The following is a 22,520-nucleotide window of genomic DNA, read 5'->3' on the forward strand; positions in this document are numbered from 1 at the left end:
ATGGAGCTGGGGAACTGAGACCTTTGAGCGGAGTGTGAAGTCTCTAAAATTCATGGCGGCAGGAGTCGTGGGAGCCTGGGCAGTGGGTGTGCATTACAAACCATGAGCTCCTGGCTAGTAAAGGTTCCATAAATCTTGGATTTGCCAAGGAACTTTAGTTTCACACATGCTCTGAGTTCTTCTACTGTGCAAACATCTCCTTCTCTGGCAGGGAAAACACCTTCATTTTCCATACGGTGCAAACATGTACCTCTTGCAGAAATGGAAAGAGAACATGAATTTCTGCAAAGGTGAACCAGAGAAGAACAATGTATTTGTGATCTTGATCCTTAACTATAGACTGGGAGCTTGACGCAGGACTAGCTCAGCAGAAAGCTTTGACAGATGCCCAGTAGGGATATACTCCTTTTCCTTGAGCAGATAAACTCTCCTGGGCTCAGACCTCTAATGGAGCCAGGACACCTTAACATGCCTTTACAGCCTTAACAGCCATTTTTGTCTGTCCACAATTGTCTGGTTACCCTACTTTTTCTTCAGAAAATTCCCAAACAGCAGAACATATATTAGCTTTTATGATTTAAAAAAAATAATGGTAAAATATAAAATATACTACCTTAACCATTTTCAAGGGTACAGCTCTGTGGCTTTTAAGTACATTTACATTGTTGTGCCACTATCACCACCATCCATCTCCAGAACTTTAAAAAAATTTTTTTTTCATGTTTTCATTTATTTTTGAAGGAGAGACAGACAGAGCATGACTGGGGGAGGAGCAGAGAGAGAGGGAGACACAGAATCTGAAGCAGGCCCCAGGCTCCGAACTGTCAGCACAGAGCCTGACACGGGGCTTGAACTCACGAACCGTGAGATCATGACCTGAGCTGAAGTCGGATGCTTAATTGACTGAGTCACCCAGGCGCCCCTCCAGAACTTTTTCATCTTGCAAAACTGAAACTTTTGAACCCATGAAACACTAACTCCCCATTTTCCCATCCTCCAGCTCCCAGTAACCACCCTTCTATTTTCTGTTTCTATGAATCTGACTCTTCTAGGTACCTTGTATATGTGGAACCATACACTATTTGTCCTTTTGTGATGGGCTTATTTCACTGAGCAAGTTTTCAAGGTTCATCCATGTTGTAGCCTCTGTCAGAATTTCCTTCCTTTTTAAGGCTGAACAATATTCCCATTGTCTGTATAGCCCATGCTTTGTTTATCTATTCATCTGTAAATGGATCCTTGAATTGCTTCCACCTTTTGGCTATTGTGAATAATGCTGCTGAGAACATGAATATACAAATATCTCTTTGAGTCTTTGCTTTTAATTATGTTGGTATATACCCAGAAATGGAATTGCTGGATCATATGGTAATTCTATGTTTATTTTTTGAGAGACTGCTACACCATTTTCCACAACAGCTGCACCATTTTACATTTCTACCAACAGGGCCCAAAGGTTCCAATTTCTCCACATTCTCACCAACACTGGTTTTTGTTTGTCCTTTTTTGTTTTTGATAGTAGCCATCCTGATGAGTGGTATCTCATGGTGGTTTTGGCTTTTATTACTTTTCACTAAAAAAAAAAAAAAATCAGTCTTTATTCTGGGTTCAGGTGGGAGTGGCAGTGACTTATTTTTCTTTTGAAGACACACAAAGTTCTCTATTGAGTTGTAGCTCAGGGCACATTTGCCAGCCTATCCTTGGGCCTAAATATGGAATACGACCTTTAAAAGGTACTGGCTGGGAAACCCTGCACCACCTGGCTGTGCTGGTCCTTGGTGACCTCCCCAGGGGATTCCTGACAGTTAAAGCTTGTCCTGACTCTTGGGGTGGGGAACTCCCCCTCTCTAACATAATGCCAGTGGCAGCTTTGTACGAACTCTTATGTAAAAGGAAGAGTGTTCTTCCAAGTGTCAGGGTCATGCATGGACACTCCTTCTATTTCAGCAGTGGTGACAGACTAGGTGTAGAGACACACAGAAACTTCCCCTTTGGCAGTAGAGAGAGGATTCAGAGCAAACACAGTTTGTGCAGACACTTGAAAATGCTTGTCTGAGGAAGACTAAATTGAGTTAGTGTTTTCGTTGCTTTTCTTTTTCCAAAAACACTTCCACATTTGTCACTGTATCTTAGTCTCACAGTAATCTTTGTATCTAGAAAGTAGAAAGTAAGCCCATTTGGCAGAGAGAAACATGGTCTTTGAGATATTAAATGCCTTCCTCAGGGCACACAGTTGGTGAGCAGAAATGGGACTAGAACCCAGCATCCTGGCTATAGATCAATAATCGATTTTGATGGAGATGACCTCATCTAGGAGTTAAAATTTCATGGATTTGAATAGCTTGCTTTCTTCAGGACTGTTTATGACTTGAAGCAAGGTACTCTGTTGAGCAGTGGCAGAGTAGCTTATATCTGGCCCTTTTGCCATAAAGTCTTGGTGTTAAGGGAGTAGAAATCTGACTCCATGAAGACAAGCATACCTCAGTGGGGGCCTTCTTCACCTCAGTGGGTACCACTTAGTACTCCTCGAAACCCTTAGAAATCAGGTTTGGTTAATTCTGCTTAAATTAAGTTTGAAACCATTGCTTATGATTTTCGTGATCATTAAAATCAACTTCTCAAAATATGAATATCCTAGACTAATGAATATTCTAGGATTTTGTTGTTGTTCTGCTTAGCTCAAGTCAGAGATAACTTGAAATTTTTTATCACTGATGATATTCTTTGACTAACTGGTGGCTTCCTACTGGATTTTAAATGGCCTGAAGTAGACACACAGGTCTGGGCGGAGCTCATCAGGCTATTTGCAAATATGCAAGCCTATGCATAAATGGTCCCTCTTCTGGAATTTGCCAACTTGAGACCAATGAGACCTACGTGTCAGAGAGAGCACATGGATACTTATGAACACAGCAGGTGAACACCACTGATGGACAAAAGGGGACCAGCTGAGACTTAAGACTTCTCTCCACAGAGGTCATCCATCAGCTCAGGTGGCCTCTGATGAATATGAGCCCAGAGCATGATGAAGCTGTTGTTACAGTGAGAGTAATATCAGTGCTTGATGGTTTTAGATTACGGTGAGTATTAGATGAGAATATGGTGATGGTTTCTTTAAATAAATCAGTTAACAGCAGTCCCTCTTCTGCTTTAAAAGAAAAGATGTGGTGCGCCTGGGTGGCTCAGTTGGTTAAGCATCTGACTTCAGCTCAGGTCATGATCTCGCGGGTTGTGAGTTTGAGCCCTGCATTGGGCCCTCTGCTAACAGCTCAGAGCCTAGAGCCTACCTTGGACTCTGTGTCTCCCTCTTTCTCTGCCCCTCGCCCACTCACTCTCTGTCTTTCTCTTTCTCTCAAAAATAAATAAACATTTGAAAGAAATTAAAAAAAACATGAGAAAAACTTAGTTCATACTGGCCAATTCTGATATGTATTCTGATACATATTCCCATTCATAATATATAATCTTTGTTTTTATTAATTATATTGGTACAGAAGCACCTTTTGTCAAGGATACTGTGATCGGACAGAAGAGCATTAGTTAGTGTGAGAAACAAGTATGTTAGTATCTTGCTCTGTGTAACAAAATCCTCAGAGCCTACTTTAAAATTAAATACCTTAAAATTTGCTTATTTTTTTTTAAACCAAAGATACTCAACTTTAAGCATTACTTAAAAACTGTTTTTAATTAGTGGATAATGTTACATGTTGAATGCCTGTCTCAGATGCATTTTTTCACCTCATAGATTCTCAGAGCATACCACCCTGTTAAAGTTTATTCATACCCAATTATGTTCATTCCATGGGGCTGAGCGCCCCCCCCCCCCAGAAAATCTCATGCATGACAACCAGAAAATTTTCCTCCCGCATCATACTAACACACAGTTTGAAAATAAAAAGAGACTCTTCCCTCTCATTTTATTTCATCTATACTGAGACATATGGAAGAGAAATGAACGAAACATTTGGGAGTAACTGGTAGTTAAGAATATTTGGTATATAGTACCATCTGGGGGTAAAGGTAGGGGTTTGCCAACATATCAAAACACTAATGAAAATCTGTAACTTGCATTCATCAAGAAAATGTCATGCTAAACTCGTTTTATTCCTTTTTCTCCTGAGTTACTAGCTGGTGTGGGAATGCCATGATATAGATAAATTTCTGCAATTGAGTTTCTTGCCATGTCTTGTGGGAAATTCAGAGGCATGTAAACTGGGTAACAGAAGAGCTGGCTGAAGTTGTGGTTAATTACAAAACAATACTCCATATGTGTGAATGAACAGATCGATACCAATGTAGACCTGTGGCTTTCAGCATGTTCTCTGCTGTGGCTCACATGGAGGGTGATGGGTCCTGTCTTAGACCCGTGTACATGCTTGTGTGCAGTTACGCATAGTCCAGCAGACTGGCCGCAAGTCCAGCCTATCTGTCCCACTCAAGAACACACACCTGGAGATGAGTTAGTGCAAGATATGAGAATAAATTTACCACTCTGATTTGGAAAATAAAAGGCTTGCAGATTTCCATACCTTGGACATTGTCGGTAACAAATTATTTGTCATGCTGTAAGATTCCAGCTGTGATGCTATTACAAAATACTTGGCTCTTTGTCTCTTGATCTCATCCTGTTCAACATTTTAAACACCAATTTTAAAAAATACTAAAAAGTGTGCTTCAAATCTTCTAAGGAACTGCATGGCTTGAGAGCTTGTAACAGCACCAAAGCTGAAAGCAGCCTGGAGAAGGGAGGCATCATTTAACACTGGAATTGGCTATCAGTGCCAGAAAACCTATAGATGAGGGAAACTTTAAACCAGTGTTTAAAAGTTCATTTTTAAGAATGTACTTTTGATAACTCTAAAGAATCGTTTTCCTGTAAGTCTTGCTCCAAATGGGCTTTTCTTATAAACAGAAATGTCAACACAATCAATTACTATTTAGGTAAAAATTTTTAAAAAATTATTTCTTATTTTAATCAAATATAGGTTCAAGTATGGAAGGTTTGATTTCACCTCTGGAATGGTCTTTTGAGGACAAGGACAGTATCTTGTTTATTTCTCTGTTGTCAAATCCTAGCATGTCTGCAACACATACTACTAAAGTGTGGTAAATTAAACCATAGTTAACCAAATCTGAAAGATGAGTCTTGAATGGGGCAACAGAATTCACTTTCCACCAAGACAAACATGGCAAATTAGAGGGATAGCACCCTAGCAAGCTAACCCTAGGACAATTGTTCCCAACTCTTGACTGCTCATTGCAGTCACATAGGTTGCCAGAGAAAATACACAAGGTACAAGTTAAAATAGAATTTCAGATAAATAATGATTTTTTCTAGTATAAGAATATTGTATGGGTCATACTTATACTAAAAAAAGTATTTGTTTTTTATCTGAAATTTAAATTTAACTGGGCACCTATGTTTTCATTTGCTAAATCGGACAACTGTAAGCCTTTAGAAAATACCAAAGTGTGGGCCTCCCTCCAGAGTTTTGGATACAATTAGTCTGGCATGAGAAACCAGTATTGCTATTTTTCAAAGACTCTCCAGGTAATTCTATTATGCAGCTAGCATAGAGGGTCACTGCCCTATAATATGTGTTTCAGTTTTGAACCTTGTTCCCATGACTTACAAGTGTGTAATTTACCTCTGTTTCAAGTGGGCTGTGGATCCATAGGCTTGGGGTAAAGTAAGAACTGCTAGGCTGCCTGGACCTCTCTGCTATTCCTTAGGGCAGCTTTTATTTTAGATGTCAAATATACCGGTAGATGAAAAGACTGGTAAGAGTGTTATGATGGCCAAAGTGGGAAAAAATGTCACACAGATATCAGTTTCTGATTATGCATAAATAATAAGTACGGTTAATGGGAGTAGGTCTAAGCTGAAGAAACCAAAGGATCTTTCTTCTAAGAGAACAGGAACCATCAGAAACCTGATAGATACATGGCTTACCAAGAGATATTAAAGTTTTAAGATATTTTTAAAAGTGCCATATGAGAGTTGCTCATTTAGAAAGAAACCAGATAGTGTTTTCAAGGTTATGTGCTATGCAGGAAAGTATACAGAGGTGTAGAAGCCAGAAGGTGAACCCAGGCCTTCCTATAATATAAAGACTGCAGCGCTGAGGGAACCATGTGGGGAGGAAATCAGAACTTGCGGTTATGAGTTGGAGTACAAAGTAACAAGCCAAAAGATTAAGTGGACTGGAACATATAGTCCTGGGCATAAACAAAACAACAACCCCTGTGAGAAGCTGAGAGCTGCCAGAATCCCTAAGTGGGTGAGGAGTAGCCAATTTACCCCTGAGCTCCCTAAGGCTAATGAGACTAATGGCTTAAGTCAAAGCAAGGATACTTTTTGAGATTGGATAATTGCTTCTGTTGTGTTAGCAGAGGAAATGGAAGGGTGAGCCATGATTTTTTTTTTCCCCATAGCCAAAATTTATGACAATGAAGCCTACATTATATGGCAAGTTTTTGAAGTTAAATGATAAGTAGAAGTCAACTCTTTCATATTGTCTGAAAAATGATCCATAAAATCATTGAAGGAGAATGTAGCAAAATATAATGCTTAAAGGCAAAATTTTAAAAATGGAGTTTTCATTCAGCAATATCAATTGTAAGCATACACTTCTATTATTTCTAAGCACAAGTATGTTTATATATTCACTCAACTTTTTCAGGTTCTAGTTTGGAGCCGGTGTTGTTTGATTAGAACTTGAATTTAGGAAGGGAACTTATTTTAACATTGTTAATTATAAAAATAAAACATTATTTAGATATTAGGGTAGGATTAATTCTATCACAATTCCTATTTTTAAGTTTTAATAAAGATATTAGATCATCTGGGGGAAAGGCTATGTATACTCTGCAGACATTAATTTGGTTAAATCACTATTGATGGAAACAATATTTAATAAAAATATGGATGATTATGAACTGTATATGAATGGTATGCTATTTAATTAAAATTATTTCATTATTATATAATAAACTAGTCTTAGTTATTTAACCACTTGAAAAAAATACACATTTTAGGATTTTGAACTGAGGATTTTTTGCAGGTGAGTCTCCATTTTATAGAATGTAGATTTTCATAGAGTTGTAATTCTCCTCTGGTTAATTCTCTTTAAAATTCAAAGGAAAAACTGAATCTGACTGACATTTATTGTAACAACTTTTAGTAGAGAAAATTTTGAGGTGATTCTATAAGTAAAATTCATAAAATGTACTTAATGCTATTATAACATCTACCTGGAACTTACTTATTTTTAAATAACACTACTTCTCTGTTAGATAGGAGAAATTGGTGCCAATATGAGTAATTTTGTGGGAGTGAACAGAAAATGAACAACAGCAAAGTAATAGCATGTGAAGAACTTTTCATGTTCAGAGTTGACCGATTTTGCTGGTATATTATATATTTGTGTAAATGTATTCCACCAGTAATGAGGTCAGTTTGAAAACTATATTGCTTGTAACCGAACTAAATCAAAATGAAAATTTTTATAGTGATTGTTAAGTGCCAAATTGAACTGATCTCATTAAATGTGAAATTCAAGTATATTTAGAATATTGCCTAAATTTTAATACATGAACATAATGAGATATGATCAGAATAGTTGGAAAAAGTTACTTCTATTTTTTTTTCTTTTAGCAGTTTCTCATTTCACAGTTTAGATTTATTTTCTGGAATCTGATTAAATAGCTGGGCGCATGAATATGAAGTATGCAATACCTTTCAATAAATGGGGGAAGAGCACACATGTTTTGGTCTATGTTGTCTCACACAAGTATTTTGCTAGTGATAATTAAGGTTGTTACATTTGAGTGTAAGTCAGTGTTCACAAAGAAGAAAAAGTTCATTACGCCCTTGGAAAGAGGTGCAGCTGCATGTAGTAAACACAGATGGAGCACACTTTTTTATGAGGTTCCTAACTGAAAACAGACTTTAATCCTGTTCTTGGAATACCCACACTTGAACTTTCCAACACTGATTATGCATTTCTGCCATAGAGACCAGCTGTCACCTCATCATAGGCATTTATTTATTTATTGTTATCTGGGTGTAGTCTAGCCTACAGTCTCCAGGAAGGCAGAAGAGCAAGTCTGCAATTGTTTTTTGCTTCCTATGGAAATATATGGTGTGCATGATAGTGCTCACCTCTCCCCTCACACAGAATTCCAAGAGGGACTCTTCACAAGCCAAGGAAAGTAAAGAATGGCCGCTCCCTATTCTCAGGGGATGTCTAGTCTAAGGCTGAAGAGTTTTCTTAATCCCATCCATCATTATGTCTTATTTGACAGGGATTTTTTTCCTCCAGACAAAAGTAGTCACTTTAAAACTTACTTGACCTAACTATGTACTTCTCATGATAGCAGTCCAATAAGAAAACATAGATTAATGCTTATGCCAATACCTAACATAATCTATAGTTGCCTACTACTTTTAAACATCATAGAAAACTGGTATGCAACAACAAATGAAATGCTGAGACTATGTGTACATTCAAAAAATTTACTGGTGGTGGTAGATTTTTAATGAGAAAAAATAAAGACTGAGACTGTGTGCCACAATGTCCTTTTACATTTAAAAAAATTTTAATTTTTTTAAGGTTTATTCATTTTTGAAAGACAGAGCATGAGTGGGGGAAGGAAAGAGAGAGGGGACACAGAATCCAAAGCAGGCTCCAGGCTCGAACTGTCAGCACAGAACACATCACAAGGTTTGGACTCATGAACCATGAGATCGTGACCTGGGCCGAAGTCGGACGCTTAACTGACTGAGCCACTCAGGGGTTCCCCCCACCCCCGCCCAATTTTTTTTAATGTTTATTTTGGAGAGAGAGAGAGAGAGAGAGAGCGAGAGACAGAGCACGAGTGGGGGAGGGGCAGAGAGGGCAGAAGATGCAGAATCTGAAGCAGTTTCCAGGCTCCCAGCTGCCAGCACAGAGCCTGACACAGGGTTTGAACTCACGAACTGCGAGATCATGAACAGAGCCAAAGTCAGACTCGCTTAGCCAACTGAGCCACCTCTACATTTTTAAGGATGAAGGTATTGTGGAAAAAAAATCACCAGTAATATCAACAACTTTTCCTTTTAGCAGAAACATTTTAACGTTATTAAAATCTCCTATAATTAGGTGAAATTGGGTAGAATCTCATTTCTCATCTCTAGTTGAGCTGACTGGGCTACATGCTGTCAATCTTTTAAAAGAGAAAGGTAAAGGATTCAGCCAGGAAAATCTAGTTTATTTGGGAAAAGCAGAAGAATTGCAATTCAGGACAAGCAAACTGGCAAACCATAGACAAGTCCAGAGAACAAAGGAGAAAAGTGTCTCTTCATAGAGGAAAGGAGGAAGTTAGGAAGGGGTTGTTTTGAACAAAAGTTCATTGGAGAAAGATGAGTTTAAAGTAGTGGCAACTTTTCATTGGTTGCAGGCAATTGAAGTGGTGACCCTTCATTGGCTGGAGGTGAGGGCAGCTTGCTATTGCCAGCGGAGAGGAAGTCTTCATCTTGCTGGATTTTGCAAGCTGTGACAAGTGCCATGAGCATGAGAACTACCCCCTTACAGGCTTCCTGGCTCCAATTTTGAGTTAGGTTTTCCTTAACACATTTTCATATTTCCCCCTTTTGATAAAGATCTTTCTCTGGATCATCTATTCCTTATTGGAATCGTTTTTGTCCCTTGGTGCCAGGAAGGACCTTTTCCAGATGTCACATCCCATGCTGGAAGGAAAGTACATAGACTGGAAGACACTGAGGCCATATTTGGAAAACAAGCAAGGGTGGGGAGGGAGAGCTTTCTGGCATTTCTCATCCAAGGTCTACATCTTATCAAAGTTGTAAGTGTTGGGGATCATCTGGAAGCACTGAGTCAGCATCACCGTATTGGGTACTTTGTTACTACAAAGGTTCAATAGGCAACAGGTACAAAGCTTTAACAACGTTTACACAAAATAAGATGAGGAGCAGAGTAGTGACCCCAGCTTGTATTATAGTCCTAAACCAGAAGCCCAAGCCAGCTAAAGAGATCAAAGCACCATAGATCATCAGGTGGAATTTTTTGTGGCCAATGTGCTTGTTCCTCTAATATTATGTAATTGAAGGAATTTATCCATGTGCAACAGGCCATGTTTGTTATCACACAAATGCCTCCCTGTTCAGCAAGTAGGTAATCAAGTGCTATGCAATTGTTTAAAACTACTTTGACTTATGAGCTAAGTGATCATTGTTGGCCTGTTATTGCCATAGTGGTAGAATAAGTAAGTTTTCCCAATTCCAGAGAGAGATTTCTAATTATTTGTTCATTGGCGTGAACATGCACAGAAGGGATAAGTGCCCTTCCAAAGGAGGCAAATACAGAGTCATGTATATGTCCTATGAATTCCCATTTGAGGTGGTGATAAAAGCTTAATGGAAAAGACCAATGGAGGACCATGGGAGGCTTCCAATTTATTGTGGATGGCCACAGGAACAGTTAGAATCAAATCTTCCAGTACATTCACAGGCCCATTTAGAGGCCAATTCACCACACACAACGGTTAAACCAGGTGGTGCACATAAAATTTCATATTGGGGGCTGATTACTAATAGTGCCATTACTTGGAATTACTTGATTGGTTCTTCCAAGTCAAGGGTCAGTGGTGTTTGGGGAATAATTAAGGAGAAACCCTTCTGTTATGTGGACTTTATTCTTGATGGCTGTACAGAGGGAAGTTCTTTTGCTACCGTACACAGACCTGAGGTATTAGGGAGAATGGGAAACTGTATGGGTGGAATAGGTACAGTTAGTTGCATTGGGAGTTATAATGGGGAGAGGTCAAAGCAAGGCATAGGAGAATGTGTAGTTCTAGTCAGGGGCTTTCTTTAGATGAAGAACATTGATCCAAGAGTCAACTCCTTGCAGTTTGGTGGCATGAGGATTGGTTAGTAACACTTGGTAAGGGCCTTTCCAGTGTGCTTGAAAAGAGGTTTTTTGAGATGTCTCTTCCTATAAGCAAAATTCCTAGGTTGCAGAGTGTGGTGTTTGATGTCTTTGTCTCCTGGGAGTGCGCTGTGAAAAGATTGCCCTACTAGAGTATGATTATTTTTAAGGGATGTAATTAGAGCTTTGCAACAGTAACATATGTCTCCTTTATTACGTGCAGATCAGAAAAGGGAGAAGCTAGATGCATCAGGAACCCAGTATTTGTCTCAAAGGGTGAGAGTTTATGAGTTAAAGGGAGTGGATCTGAGATTTAGAAGGCCCAATGGCAACATTTTTGGCCAAGGTATTTGGAGGGTTTCCATAAAATTTTTAATTTATTTTGGTTCCTTTGACTAGCCTTGAAGACTGAGGATGGTAAACACAGTGAAAAGGCTATAGAACTGGCCAAACGGCACAGACTTGCCATAATATTTGACCAATAGAATGGGTTCTTCAGTTGCTATGGAGCTCAAGAGGCATTCCCCAGGTAGGGATGGTTGTATTCTAATAGGATTTTAGCTACCGAAGAAAAATAGTAGCTAGTCTACATGGAAGGGCTTTGGCCAGTGGGAAGACATACAAATCATTACCAAGACATATTTGTATCCATGAGGTGGGGGTAGCTGAATAAAGTCCATTTGCCAAAATTCAAATGACCCATTAGGCAATTTAAAGTGCCTAGGAATAGTGTCGACAGGTTTCCCTGGATTGTATTTTTGGCAGGTGGGGAAAGCAAAGTAGGTACTTTTTGTAGTCTTGTTGGTATTTCCCTACAACTATTAACTTATGAACATCATTTTATCTTTAGACCAGTGGTTCAATGCATGTTGGTCAATAGTGGGAACTTTAGAATTTCTGGTAGGGCCAGGTTTGTACTTGGTCCAAACCAGAAGTTTCTCTTCTTATCATACTAACAACCATTTGATTGCAAATCTTGTTTTACTGTTGGGTGTCTCTAGTCAGTTTCTCCAGATTATCCTCTGGAGGTGAGTTCCTTTGCACCATGACAGAGATTTGACTTCTAGACCCTTTGAGGATAGCATTTTTAAATGGAAATGTCAGTGAGATGTTTTCCTTTAGCTTCCAGAAAGTCAAGTTTATAATGCTCCAGGATTTTAATAATAGCCGAAGCAGCAGGTAAGAGTATGACATCCAGTAATTCCTGAATGTAAGGGCTGCTTTTAATTTTATCTTCCTGGAAGTAAAGAAGCCACATTGTTTCCATAACATTCCAAAATTGGGAGCCACTCCAAAGGCATATATACTGTTGGTGTAAATGCTGGCACTTTTGCCTTTGGCTGGAACATAGACCCATGTGTGTGCTTGTAGTTCCTTGTTAGGCTGAAGTAGCCAAAGGCAAGGGTGCTGCTTCAGTTACTTCAGAAGGAGTTGATGTTGCATATCCAACACAGTATTTGCCATTTTCATCTTTTAACTAAGAACCATCAGTGAACAATGAAAAGTCAACTGTTATCCAAAGAAGTTTCCTGTAAGTCATCATATGGGCAAGAAGGTGATCTGTCAGTATTAAGCAGTTGTAGGTGGTTTAATTGGTAGAGGAGGTGAGAAGAGTGTCAGGGTTAAGGTTATTACAGTGAGCAAAAGTAACATAAGGGGCGGTACACAGTAGAATTTCATAGGAAGTGAGATAGCCTATAGAAAGAAACTGAGTGTGACGAAAGGTAAGGAGAGCTTTCACAGCACAGAAGTGGTTAAAGGGGATGCAAAGACTGTTTTCTCGGTGGCCTTCACAAAAAAAGACAGTAAGTAGCAGGTGAAGCTGGGAGGCATGGGGAGGGCATATGCCCAGGCTTCAGGCATTCCTTTCTTTTTTGTATGCAAAAAGGAAGAAAGAGAGCTGATAATTTGGATGTTCAAGAGCAAGGGGCTTTATTAAACTTTCTTTTGACATTGGAAAGTTATGTCATCTGGATCTTCCTAGATGATAGGGTCAGGTGTATAAATGTTGGGCCATAAGGAGAAGTTTGGGATACAGTTGCAATAATAATCTGTCAATTCAAGAAAACCTCACAGTTGACATTTGGTTTGAGGCTTTGGGAAGTTCAGGATGCCATGAAAATTGTCTGGATCCAAATGAAGTCCTTGTTCTGAGATTAGATGTCCTAAATATTGAACTTGAGTTTGAACAAATTGTAATGTCTCCTTAGAGATGTTATATCCCTTTTTGGCTAGGAGTTTTAGCACATAGATGCTATCTTCTTGTGAGGAGGCTTGGAAAGAGAAGCAGAGAAGTCATCCACATATTGTATTAAAGTGGAGCCTCCAGGGAACTTGATATCAGCCTTTAATGTTTGTGAGAAATAAGAAGGGCTTTCTGTGAAACCCTGGCATTACTGCTCAGTAGCTTTGCTATCCTTCCCAAGTAAAAGCAAGAAGATATTGACTAGCTTTATCTACTGCAACACTAAAGAAAGCACTACATAAATCAGTCATGAAAAAAAAAATTGCTCTCAGTAGGGTTGGGGGTTAATAAAGTGTGAGAGTTGGGGACAATAGAATGGTGAGGGATTATAATAATGTTTATAGCTTGGAAGCCCTGGACAAGCCTCTATCTATGGCCCTTTGGTTTCTTCACAGGTAAAATACAAGTGTTGCAGGGATAGGTACAGGGGATAATGGGGCTCTGACCCTTATGGTCTTTTATTATTGCTTAATGTCTTGAGGGGCCTCTTTATTTATAGGCCTCTTTATTAATGAATTATGGGGAGAGCTTTTGAGGGATCTATTTGGATCTTAGTAGGAGGTACACTGGATTCTGTCAATATCAGCTGAGGATTTACCCATAAGGAGGGTGGTAGCTCATCCAAAGGGGACAAATGGTTACTGTTCTTGGAATTAGTTCTAAGGGCCATCAGGGTCAGAGCAAATAAAAGATACTGAGGGTCATGGGATTTACCTAGTTGGCTATTTTGGTTGCTGCTCCAAAATTCTAGAACTATTTCTCCTTTTCAGGAGAAAGAACTTCTAGCATGATATATTTTTAAAAAAATCTTGGCCCAAATAAATCAATATGGTGGAGGAACTAAGGAGAAAAGGTGGTATATCTTTGAGGGTCTAAGCAAAAGGAAACCTGTTGAGGTTTATTGGAGACCTTCACTATTTGAACTGTTTTAGTACTCTGAGGTAGGGGCTGTTTAATAGTGGTGAGGTTGTGAATCACCGAATTTTACTTCTGAAGCCAATATTGCCCTGTATATTAACTAACTAAAATATAAATAAAAATATGGGGCACCTGGGTGGCTCAGACGGTTAAGCGTCTGACTTCAGCTCAGGTCACGATCTCGTGGTCCGTGAGTTCGAGCCCCGCGTCGGGCTCTGGGCTGATGGCTCAGAGCCTGGAGCCTGCTTCTGATTCTGTGTCTCCCTCTCTCTCTGACCCTCCCCCGTTCATGCTCTGTCTCTGTCTCAAAAATAAATAAAGGTTAAAAAAAAATTAAAAAAAATAAATAAAATATAAATAAAAATAAATAAAAGAACATGAAAAAAATAATGGTAGTGAGGTTGAACATCTAAAGTGTAGCGCCAATATCAATCAGGACAGAGAGAGATTCATTTCCAGTTTGGAGAGTGGTTTTTCCAAGTTCATTGTAAGTACAGAGAACACAGGAGGAGAGTGTCCTTTTATAGAGAGGAGAAAGTTTACAAGTGGAGGTGGCCTCTTATTGGCTGCAGGTGAGGGCAGTTGCCAGGTTGAGAGGAAATCTTCCTTCTTCCTGCTGGACTATGTAAGCTGCAATGAGTAGGGTGTGTGTGACAGCTCTCCCTTCATGACTTCCTGTCTCTCATTGTGAGTTAGGTATCCATAACACATACCACAATGCTCTTTAAGGTCTCGCCAAATTCAAAATGGATTTTATGATTTAGTAAGTTTTCTATTTTGTTGTCTTATTTGGAACACTTAGAATATTGTCTTTTTGTGTGTGTGTGGTGAATTGTGTGACTGGGAATACAAAACAGTTATGTATCCAGCCCACTGGATTGTGAGGCAAACTCGTTCCATTAATTTCTTTCTAAAATATAATTTAAATCTGTGATGTAAAATCTAAGGTGGTCTTTCAGATTCCTTTCCATCCTGCCATTAGCCATCATGGCTAATAGATAACTGATTTCCACAACAAAAAAAAACCTGCCTTTTTTTTTTTGCTTTGTTTTGCCTTTGTTTATTGAAATAGCAATCTCTTGCCTTTGAGAATAAGAATATCGTTCTTATATGAATCAGTAAATGAAGGTCCCTATTTAAACAGGGAGGGAGGTTCACTACCAAAGCTGCCTGAGACCATGAATTTGAAAGGGAACTGGAGGGGCTTGTCTTACAAACCCATCCCCCACATCCCTTGTTACTACCTCGGAGCAGTGCTTAAGAAGACACAGTAGAACTGGGGCACTACTCCCATCACACTGCCTTCTCCTTGTTCGTAAGGCAAATTGGAAAGTTTGTTGATAAAATCCCCAAGAGAACTCCTTCCATGTTGACCATGACTACTGTGGTTGAAGCAAAGCCCTCACCTGCTTTGGGAGAGAATTGGAGAATTGGAGACCTAAATAAACAGCACAAACCGAACACACATTACTTTTTTTTCCATGATCTGCCATAAAGACACTGGCTATTGCTAAATCATCATCACAACAGAAAATAGATGCTGAGAGTGAAGCTACTTGGAAAAGCACCTGAGAAGCAGTCTCTTGCCAGCATGTGAAGCTTCAGAGTGTGCTCTTTAACTGTGCCAAGCTTTGTTCTCGATTCTGTGGCATCATAGAGCTTTAGAGCTAAAGGAACATTAGAGTAATGGATGTGATGTATAATTAGACCCGCTACTTAATCACCATTAGAAATATTGCGAAGGCTTCAGTTGTAAAATGCAAAGGCATTTATGTAACACCTATTTTAATGTTGAGTTAGGTGATATACAAAGAAGTTCAATCAGACATGTCAAAGGAAATAGCTACTGCTTACTCTTGTCTTGTGGCAAAATTAAGTTCCATAATCATAATGAAGTAAAATGTGGCAATAACAATATCTAACTTTTTTTCATTTCTAGCATCAAAAGTATTCATTAAGTGTCTCTTGGGGGCACTTGGCTGGCTCAGTCAGTACAGTGTACCATTCTTGATCAGGGTTGTTAAGTTCGAGCCCCACGTTGCTTGTAGAGATTACTTAAAAATAATAAAATCTTTTTTTAAAAAAAGTATTCAAGTGTCTCTGTGTGCTAATGTGTTAAAGCATATTTAAAAAGTTATAGTTGTAGTTTTATGAATAATGGATCTTAAATATATGCTTTAAGAAATGAATGTTTATAGTACATGTTCTGATTTTTATTAGGTATAAGATATTTATTGAGAAGGTAATCAAATGGTAAATTACCTCAATAACCTACACTGAGGGTGGAGTCTTAGATGTTACTGGTAACACAAACCTTTAAAACTTTACTCAAAGGTTTAAGAAGACTCTAAGCTTTCTCCTAGAGGTTCAGGCCAACAAGTTTCTCTACATGAAAGTGGGAACTTCTAGGTGCCACAGGAGCCTGAGGGTGAGACAACAAAGTCTGATACTGAGGAAGATATCATAAAGGGTGTGCTATAGCACCCCTTAAGGAAACATTTTATATAATTGGTTGAGATGCTCAGTAAATATTGCCCAGCATCAGCCCCTACCCCTACTTTCTAATCAACCAGTGTATCAATTAGTCCTACCCCTACTTTCTAATCAACCAGTGTATCAATTAGTGTTTGCCATATGCTGAGTTAGATGCCAGAGATACCAAGATATCCAGGCAGAGTCAGGCTTGCAAACAAATAATGCCAACACAGTATGATAAATACCTGATGGATGCATGGTTAATAAAGGTGGAAGAAAGATAGACTCTTCTTTTGGTAGAAGGATGTGGGACCAGAGTGTTTCAAGGAAGAATTCACAAAGGGAAACTTCTTAAGGTAGGGGCTTGAATAACAAGAATTTCATACATTTCTGAAAGTATGAACCCTGCACTTACAATAGAACGACATCCAAAGCTTATGAAAAATGGTCTTGGGCTCCAGCCCAGACCTATTGACTAAGAATCTCTGGGGCAGGAGATTTGTAAACTTCAGGACCACTGTCCCAAGGTCTAAGGTGGGCAAAGCTGTTGTTGGCAGAGACTCCCCTACCTCCTTTTGACTCATCAGCTATTGCTTTATCCTTGAGTGTCAAGGCACATTTTCAATTCCTACTAATAATTAGCTTTCAGGGGTAGCACAGATAATTTTAAAAGTTTTTAATCCAATATTAAAAATTACATGGCTATGAGTCTACTATTATGGTCAAGTGCTCTCATTTTATATTCATGTTCATTGGTGTAGAACTGAATTTCATACCTGGGAGTCCATGGTCACTTACCTTTCAGATCAGACTGCACTGGAATGGATGGATGGAGAACTGAAGGTCTCTGCCATGCCAAATATTGACCCTCAAGTTATTGCATCTTATGAGGGTCCTGAGGGTGGTTATGTCATGAGTTGGGAGAGGGGGCTCCTGGAGGTCTCAGGACACCCCCTATTTACCAACCAGTATGGAAGTATTTCCCTATTTTAATAACTGGTATGGTACCAGTGTGCCAGCTGAATATTCTCCTATATGTACATAATAAAACAAAAGAATGAGATAAAACATGAAGAGTTCAGTAAGGTGTTTATGTTCTGCATAAATTGAGGGTTTAAGATGGTATCAGAGGTTATGTACTATCTTTCTTTTGCAAGAACAGGGCTAAATAAAATTACTTACGTTCCTTTCAAAGTTGATAGTCCCCTTTACAGCAACCAAGTTATTAGCACTTCTATTAATAATTCTTACTGTGTTCTTCTCATTTTGGAGCTGATCAGAATATATTCCTGATTCTCTAGAGTTTACCTTTGTACCTTTCTTAGTTCAGGTGGTTGTAACAAAATACTGCAGACTGTGTGACTTACACAGCAATTTCTTTCTCACAGTTTTAGAGGCTGCAAGTGTGAGATCAGGATGCCAGCATGGTCTCGTTCTGATGAGAACCCTCTCCCTGTCTTGCAGACAGCTGCATTCTTCCTGTATCCTCCCATGGCAGAGAGACAGAGGAAGGCCCTAGTCTCATCCTCTCCTTCTAAAGACACTGGTTTAATCATAGAGATTCTACCCTCATGACATCATCTATACCTAATTATTACCTAAAGGCCCCGCCTCCTAACACTATGCTACCGGAAGTTAGGGCTTCAATATATGAATTTAGGAGGGACACAAACAGCCCATAACAGAACCTTTACACCTTAATGCTGCTTTTCTGTGAGGCATAAGTTTGGCAGAGACTCCAGAGGTTAGTGGAACATTCTAGACACATGATATCAAACCTTGCATACTCTTCTGAGTCCCTGCCAGGACTCCTGGGTCAGTGTCAATATTCTGGACCTTCTTCAAAGCTGATATTCTTTTTTTAAAAATATTTTTTAATGTTTATTTTTGAGAGAGACAGCACAAGTGGGGGAGGGCAGAGTGTGAGGGGGACAGAGGATCTGAAGCAGTGTTGACAGCAGAGAGCCTGAGGAGGGAATTGAACTCATGAACTGTGAGATCATGACCTGAGCTGAAGTTGGAGGCTTAACCGACTGAGCCACCCGGGCGCCCCAAAGCCCACTGATATTCTACACAGTCCTGGACTTCTGCTGGCCACTGCCCTCAAGACCAGCTGAGTGTTTGTTGGCTCCTTCCTGCTGTCTCCATGATCCTCCCTCGAGAGCTTAACCAAGTATGACATTGTCTTTTGGTGGATGGAGGCAAGATTCAAATACAAGCGGCCATGAAGAATATTTTGTGAAATATTTCTTCCAAGTCATCAAGGATGCCACCAAGTCATTAAGGATGCTACCTGGGCCAACGCTTTTCAAATTTGAACGTGCATGGAAATCACCTGGGGAGTGGTGAAGCACAGGTTCTAATTGGATAAATGGAGGGAGGGGCTGAGCAGCTCCATTTCTGAAAAGCTCCCATGTTGCTGTTGTGCGTGGACCTACTTTGAGTGGGACGGACTAGACGAAATGTTTGGGGATAGTCATGGCTGCTTAGTTTATAGCTACTGAATTGGGATTACATATCCCAAATTCAGAGACTTTTTAAGAGCTTTGCAGCTTCTCATTGCTTTTCAGAGACAGCTTTTTAAAGCCACTTTGTAGTGTGCTTAGCAAATTTGCCGTGAGGGGCAAGATATGGAAAGGCAAACCACGAGGAGGTAAAATATTTTGCTCCGCGAATCTAAGTTCAGATCGCTGAACTTCCCTAACAACCCGCGGGACCACACATCACCTCACCTGAGGAGCACTGAGCTCCTGGGAGCCTCTGCCAGCAGACACACCTCCATGAGCCAGCCTGTGGCCAGAGGCTGCACAAAAACGTAGATTGCTTACTCAGAGCAGGAGACAGGAGATGGAGTGATAAAAGTGAACCTAAAATAAAAATTAAAAAGCACACTGAGAACACCATGTGAAATGAATGCTTGTAAAACTGTCTGCGGCAGGAAGAAATAGAAGAGTTTTATTAGGTGATGAAAAAACACTGTAAACTTCATGTGAAAACATTCCAAGGTTGAGTCTTGTGTAGTTTATATAAAAGAGGAAACTTAGTAAGACTCGTTTTAATCAAATGAATATCAAGGAGCTATAATCCCATTTATACCTGGATTTCAAATTGGTTATTCTCTTTCTGTGTCTCTCACGCGTAGGTGCGCGCGCATGCACACACACACACACACACACAAACACACACACTGTTGCACTTTCTTAGGAACCTCGCTGCACAGTTTTTGAAATGCTCAGGTGCTTGCTTTTCTGGTGGCAGAACCCCAAGAAGGCAGAGGTATGCCACCATTTATGGTTCTCAGATATGCTTTTGTGTAAAGTGCTATAAATAATTCTACACCCTGTGAAGTGGTGATTCTGCACTTAACCCAAGTCCTCTCCTCTTCTGCTCACCTCCGTTTTGGTGGAGGAATTAAATCACTTTCAATTACTAAACTCTGACCAGGAAGCAAGGCAGAGGATTTCAGGTGTGGTTGGAAATGCTGGCTTTTTTTTTTTTTTTTTAATTTGCTTGCCCTCCCTGGATGCCCCTGATATCACTTTTGGAGGGGAGGTTTTGTGGTCTCTGGGGCAGTCTACCTGAGGCTAATTTCCACACATGTGTCCCTGGGTGGTCGGCAAGGAAGAGGCAGTGGTTTGCTGGATAATCCGTGGGGGAGAGGATCAAAGACCATTGCTGGTGGGTGGGAGGATCTGGGAGTTAGAGGAACACCACATCTCCAGGATTATTACTATCATTCAAAACTGTGGCACAGCAGCCTGGGTGGCAAGAAGCACTCAGGAGAAAGAAAAATAACCCAGAGGGGAGCTGGGCTGGAGTACACAGAGGCAATGGCTCCCAACACCTGCAGAACGTTGGAGTCACTGGGGGGTGTGTCTGTGATTGTGGGGCTGGGGCAGGGGAGGATATTAAAAAACCCAAGTGTCCATCCCTACCCCCTCTATAGGGGCAGGACTCAGGCATCAAATATTTTCAAACACCTAATTCCCTCAAAGTTTTGACCTTGTAAGAGCAAAGGAGGGGTTGGGTCTGGAAGGTGGGGGATGACGTGTGGCCATCCAAAGTCATGTTGGTAGTTTGGGAAAAATGAGCAGTTTTAAGTCAGAGGGCTCAGCATTTTCTGTCTGGGGAGGACAGAAAGTTGGCAATGAAAGGGAAATTAAAAAAAAAACATGAGTCTATTTATAAGATGTTTTTGGTAAGCTTATCCATCAGGCATAAAATGAGGAAGAAGCACAATCTATTTGATCAAAGTGCTTAATGTGACTAAATATTTAGGTGAAGATTCTTGTTTGAACTGGTTCTTCTGAAATTGACAGAGGCAGGCTGAATAGAATGGAAGAGAGCCATTTTTTTTTACTGATTTGTAGCTCCATCCATAGCCTGGCCACTGAGATGGTGGGGCAAATATTAGGGGTCTGCCACTCCCTGACCTGCTGGTCTTTGTACACTTGTTCAGGACTGAACATAAGGCCCGCATGGTCTTGCCAGAACAAGGGGGTTATTGGAATAAGAAAACCTGAAAGTGTATTTAAATTAAGGGAAGTCTGTAGTCAATAAAGAATAACTTCATACAGTTCATTTGACCATTGCTATTCCCTATTCAGTCTTTTCCTGTTAGAGGAGACAGTTAAATGTGGTAGCACACTTTTTTTTTTTAATATAGTACTGCTCAACAGATCATAAAGTAAAATAACCCACGTATCTTCAACTGAAAAGATGGCCCAATTAGCCTTTCCTGAATGAACCTTTAATTTCAGGCCCTTTTTTGATTTATATCTTCGAGGAATTTTATTTACTTGATTTCTGAATGAAGCACTGTCCATGTCAGTGGATGCATCAGAAGACTTTATTTTCCTGGCAGGGTTATTTTCTCAGGTGACTATTTGATTATCTCTGATGTTCTCAGTAGCACAGGGAGGTTCTGAGGCTGAGGTTAACACTTTCCCTTCCTGGATTCAGTCAATTGGATCCTGTCCTGCCTTATTCTACGCCAGTCCCTATGGACCATGAAACAGGTTATTGCTTTGTTAACATTCTTTTAATCAGTCAGGGACTTCAGGGAGTTTTCTCATTTAGTGCAAGAATTTGAGCATGCCCTGAAGATGAAAAGAAATAGATTTATTTTACAAATGAACTTTAAAATTATCTTCCATACTCAAGCAAGGATATGTAGTTTTGATATTTCCTATGAACGTTCCTTTGTATTTCTTTTAGTCTCTGTTTTTTTTCCTCTCCCTGATAATGAACCTGATCAAAGTTTAACAAAGTTGGGGTACCTGGGTGGCTCAGTCAGTTAAGCATCTGACTCTTGGTTTCAGCTCAGGTCTTGATCTCACTGTTTGTGAGTTCGAGACCCGCATAGGGCAGAGCCTGCTTGGGATTCTCTCTCTCTCCCTCCCTCCCTCTCTCTCTCTCTCTCTCTCTCTCAAAATAAATAAATAAACTTAAAAAAAGTTTAACAAAGTCATTATAAATTGTTAAAATTTTTTTTTTGTATTTCTAGGCATTAGGTTAAAATTACCAAAAAGTGTTCATCGCAGCATCTCCACAAGCAGTGAGATGAAAAGCCCTCAGCTCAGGGTATGCAGTTAGTGTAGTCATGTGCCATTGTGATGTTAAGAAAACAGTTTTCCATGGCAACCGTAATCCCCAAATGCAGGGCTGTGGATATCACTCACCATCAGTTAAGTGATGCAAAAGGATATGAGCATCAGTGACAGGGATGCATTTCAGATGGTGCCTAGGGTAGTCAGGCTTTTCAGTGACGCAGCCTGATTAAAGAATGTTCTCAGACTGAGGGTACACTGGTCCTGCAGGCACTTCTTTCCTTTACTGCACATGGGTTCACCAAGCATATTCAGAATCTGACCCTTGTGTGGTGCTGGGGGAAAAAAGGTGAAGAGAAGGGTCCATGCCCCAGTAGGGCGACAGGCCTGTCAAGTGACATACAG

General features: G+C 39.9%; 1 long non-coding RNA gene across 1 annotated transcript; it reads right to left on the reverse strand.

Moving 5' to 3' along the window:
* Positions 1-1,531: 1,531 nt before the first annotated feature.
* LOC122238571 lies at positions 1,532-22,166 on the reverse strand. Its single transcript, XR_006217528.1, has 3 exons — positions 22,091-22,166; positions 19,299-19,433; positions 1,532-1,573 (listed from the first exon to the last, which is right to left on the reverse strand). It is a non-coding gene; the product is annotated as an uncharacterized LOC122238571 (long non-coding RNA).
* Positions 22,167-22,520: the final 354 nt, after the last annotated feature.

Source organism: Panthera tigris, chromosome B2, assembly GCF_018350195.1.
Source record: "Panthera tigris isolate Pti1 chromosome B2, P.tigris_Pti1_mat1.1, whole genome shotgun sequence".
NCBI lineage: Eukaryota > Metazoa > Chordata > Mammalia > Carnivora > Felidae > Panthera > Panthera tigris.